Below are 4,927 nucleotides of genomic sequence, written 5' to 3' on the forward strand. Positions count from 1 at the left end.
TCTACTAGTATGTTTCTTACTATGTTTCTTATTATCCTTAGCTCTGAAAAAACTAAAAGTGTGGCAAAAAAAAATTTGAACCAACTTTAAATACTTCACAGTTTATCTAGTGAACATGTATACAAAATTGCACTATTAAATTGATGGCAAATAATGAACGGGAGGCTTCATCATCATCATCATATATATATATATATATATATATATAACTAGAAGTGGAAACAAAAAAAGTTAAAAGTTGAATTCCGATTTTACCTCTACTATAAATTAAAATGTTATAAAAACATTTAATTATTTAATTTAAATGTTGAATTGTATCATTTTAATAAAAATGTTAATGATTTTTGCACTTCCTTAGATTAATTCTTAATTAAAATATCTAATTTAATAATATTTATCATCTCTAATCTATATGTATATTTAATTTAATCATCATCATCATCATATTATATTATCATAATAATAATAATATATATAATAATCATATCATCATATCATATCATATCATATCATATTTTATACTAAAAGTGGGAAGCCACAAAGTTAAAAATTGAAATACCATTTTACCCCTACACCAAATTAAAATATAATAAAATATATACTTAATTAAATAAAAAATAATAATCATTCATTATAAAGTAAATTCCTCCTATTAAATATAATAATTTGTACGTTTTAATGTTAGCGTGCTACTTAATTGAAAGAATTTTTAATCTTCTTATACATGTAGTCTTTTTATCTTCTTTATAAATTTTATCTTATTCTATTTACTAATGGTAGCCTTTTAACTTTTCATCTTATCTCCTTTTATTAATTATTCATATTATATTTATTACTTGTAAAATTATTCACACTTCGCGTGGAAATTTGATATCACAAAATTATAAAATAATACTTAAAACCTATCAGTCATTAACTAAAATACTATGTTGTCTTACATACAAGATTACGTAGTAACGAACATTAATCATGTAAAGGAAAATGATAATTATAACATCTTATCATTTATCCTTCAATCAATCATCTTTAATTTGATTTTATAATTTATCCTTTTGCCTCCAGAAAGTGTTACTATTTGATATTTTTAGAAAATTAGATATAAATCAACATGAGATATTAAATTTTCTAATAAATAAATAATCTTTATATTTACTAACAAATACTTATAACAATAAGTTTACAGCAACATAAACAACAAAGTTTAAAACATGTACTCAAAAATAACAATTAATATCATAAGCATAAATTAATGACTGTAAAAAATATATCAGGATCTATAACAATAGAATGAAACAGAAAGGAAAAACTGAATGCACAATGTCCCTCTAAAAGTTTTAAAAATTAATAACTTTGATTGAATTTTATCGTGCAATAATAAAATTCATGTTGTGAGCAACCAATTTTGTTCAACAAACATTTCTCAAACAGTAATAAAAAGTAAACAGGAGTCCCAAATAAATTCATCTATGCAATAACATTCTTATATAGTAATTTGGGCTTTGTTATGGTCAATCTGTTTGGTACAAATAATTTTATTTAGCATTGTAATAGACATCAATGGTGGACCTAGGATTTTTACCAAGCGTGTTTCTTAGGACTTTTTGTTGTCTGGTTTCGAACCTGCACACTTCCACAAAAATAAACCCACTTTACCACTGGACCAAGGGCAATCATTTGTTTAAATGAGGTCAATCTTATTTGTATGATATTTCTGAAGACAAACCAAACATACTTAAATATACCATGTTATTTTTTTACAAAGTGGGTTCATAAGAACCCTCTTGACCCGACGTAGGTGCATCTCGAATAGACATCACCAATAAATAGAAAAATCATATGACCTATTACAAGTTCATATGGAGATCGAGTATACAAGATGTGTGGAAATATTTAAAACTTGAAAGATTTGTATTTTTGTAGGGAAACTTACTAAAGTTCTCAATGAAATTTTTTGCTTCACAGGATTAACATCCAAAAATGCTCAATATGTGGTCTTGTCATAATCAAGGCCTAATGAGGACCTGCATTAAAAAATTTCACAATACATTTCTAAATTCACAAGTAGAGACTCAATTTCCATCTTAAAGTTTCAAATTAAAGTCATGATAACGACTTATGATTTACAATTGATTTCATTAGCGATAATTACGTTTTGATTTCTATCTAAATTCTTGATTTATAAATTGAAACACTCTAGGATAAAGTCTCAAAAGATTTTGTTGTTTCATAGTTGTTACTATGTACTATTCAGTTAGACACTCATTTAGATTTTCCAACAAAAAATCCTTTGAACACCGAAACTAGAAAAAGAAAGGGATTAATTAAGAACCAACTGAATAGATCATCGATTTTGTTATGGTTGCTCAATTTCATTCAAATTCTAATAAATCATCTAAATGTAGATCAAGTTCGATCATTTATTTGGAAAAATAAAAACTAACCCCAAAAACCAAAACAAACTAACAAAATCGATCAAATCAAAACTGACAAATTTTTAATGTCTGGTGACAAGGGAGATCCGTTATCCGGATGAGATAATTAACGGTTATAATGCCAGCGTTCATTCTCCTTCGTCGGAGACAATGGGGTTTCGTTATCCCGATGAGATAACGAACAGTTTTAACGTCGGTGTTCAATATCCTGGGTCTTTTAATGGGTAGGGTGGGTTAGCTTAGGTGGACGTTTATGTGGGATTATAATTTACACATTGGATGTCACATCTTATTCCGTTAAAAGAAAGGATAGAATTTGAAGCAACCCTTTTTAAAGAGATTTAACTTATACTTGCGACACTCAAAGCGATTAACGAGGGCATACTGATTATAATCTAGTACAGAGATTAGTTGCATAATGACCTCCGAAAAGTAATTTAAGCAAATAATCGACGAGCTTTTCTTGTATATCTATTATCCTCACACTCAAGGATGAAGTAACAAGAAAATTACAAGCTTCTGAGTACCGAAATCAGCCTGCTCATGCTTAACACAAACATTCGAAAGTAATAGTAGACTTAGAATATTACAAGACTTGGGTTTACACACCCCAAAAAGAACAAAACATATAGCCATATTTATATTACAACTCATGGTGACATGATCAAATCAGCCCTCAAAATCTCATGTAAATATACAACACATAGAATATGTACAAGTCCCAAGGTTTATACAAAATATAGATGCCTATATGCAAATGTGATCTTCCTTAAGGCTCTCAAAACATCCATCTCCAATGGCTAGCTTCAAGCATCATCTCGAACAGCCCCTACGATAGAAACAACTATTGCTAAGCATATAGCTTAGTGGTGTAAAAACTATAGGTTTGGACCTCTCAAATTCGCCAAGTTATCATCCTCAAGTCAAGGGCAGCATAATTGAACATAATAAATAAATCAAGTAAACAATATATAAAGAGTATCAAGTTTTATATTTAAAGATCCAAATGGCAAGAACGCTCATAGCACAGTTTTCCAAGAGATTCAACAACAAGGCTCGTCCTATATATACATAATGTCGTCACACCAAGCACAAGCAGGTATCAAGAAGGGTCAAAACCTAATAATCAAGAGAACCAAGAACCATATTAAAAATGGCTTTCTAGTTCGTACTTAAAATGAACAACTTCCATTCTTAAGACGGACTAAAAATCCAGAGTCAAGATGGTAAATGATCTGAATTAAGAGGCATGCCAAGAGTGACAAAGTCACAGCCACAAGAAGGACAAGGTCCCAACAAGAGTGCCAAGTGATCAAACAATCCGTACAAGTGGGCGAGTTATACGAGCATCTTTAATGTATTAAAGAATACCAAAACGACAATGCAAAGTGACAACAGGTAACCAAGGTACCAAAGTAAACTTCCAGATATACCAGCAGGTAAAAAGAGTACAAGTATAAGTTTATACACAAACCTCAGTTCTTCAGCACAAAAACAGTCCAACACAACTTCACGAGTTCAAATCGTAGACCAACCAGCGTATCAAAGTCTTCAACTCGTAAACGAGGATATACAACCTTAAAAAATGAGTTCAATAACTTATTTACTTTCTAGTAGCTCAATAATGATGGCGTAACACAGGGTTATCATCAGAAGTAAGCCCAGCCTGTAAAAATACGACTATACTCTAAAAATAGAAATTTTGCCCAATAAAAGCACTTCATGTCGCAACTTAGATTTGAAACAGAAAACGACCAAAATGAAATTTATATCCTTCATAAAAGATGTAGGTAAAACTCTTAATCTTGCAAATCATCAAGAATCACCGCAAAATACGCTTTGTACAAAAAGATATAATCAAAATACTAATAGTTGAACACACAGGATTTCGAATTCCAGAATCTGGACAAAACATGTCATATGTTGCGTCCCTTATTTGGTAGTTATAAAAGCTAAATTAGAGTTTATCATAAACAGAAGAGTTGTAGGTATAGGAATCAGCTTTCCAAATCAAATTTATTCACCGAAAAGGAGTTATACAGAACGAGAAATTCTAAAAGTACTAAACACTACTCAGCTAAAAAAAACAAGTTTTGATTACTCATCAAAAGGTAGGATGTTTCGACTTCCAGCTAGAAGGACCAAGGTTTTCTCTTGTGATTTTGATGAACAACTGATTAGAAAATGTTCTGAGGTTCTTGGACTTCAGTTCCAAACGAAAATCACAAGAGGAGGTGTGATAATATAGTCTTAAGAGTGATACTTAGTCACATATACAAATGTCACTAAAAGGTGCTACCCCAAATTATTGTGTGCTGCCCAAAATGTATACATAGACACCTATATGTATATAATTGATACCAACACTTTCAATTCATATGAAATTTTAATTAGAAAAATTACGTCAATACTCCCATACAATACCTTAAATTACGAGCACAATTTATTTTAAGCAAGGTTGCAAATATCACAAAATTTCAAGTTCCCAAAATAAG

General features: G+C 30.0%; 1 pseudogene; it reads right to left on the minus strand.

Moving 5' to 3' along the window:
- Nucleotides 1-4,927, minus strand: part of LOC102579267 (beta-fructofuranosidase, insoluble isoenzyme CWINV3-like) — a 21,640-nt pseudogene that overhangs the window by 7,077 nt on the left and 9,636 nt on the right.

The sequence above is a fragment of the Solanum tuberosum genome, unplaced genomic scaffold, assembly GCF_000226075.1.
Source record: "Solanum tuberosum cultivar DM 1-3 516 R44 unplaced genomic scaffold, SolTub_3.0 scf00383, whole genome shotgun sequence".
In the NCBI taxonomy this organism is placed as follows: Eukaryota; Viridiplantae; Streptophyta; class Magnoliopsida; order Solanales; family Solanaceae; genus Solanum; species Solanum tuberosum.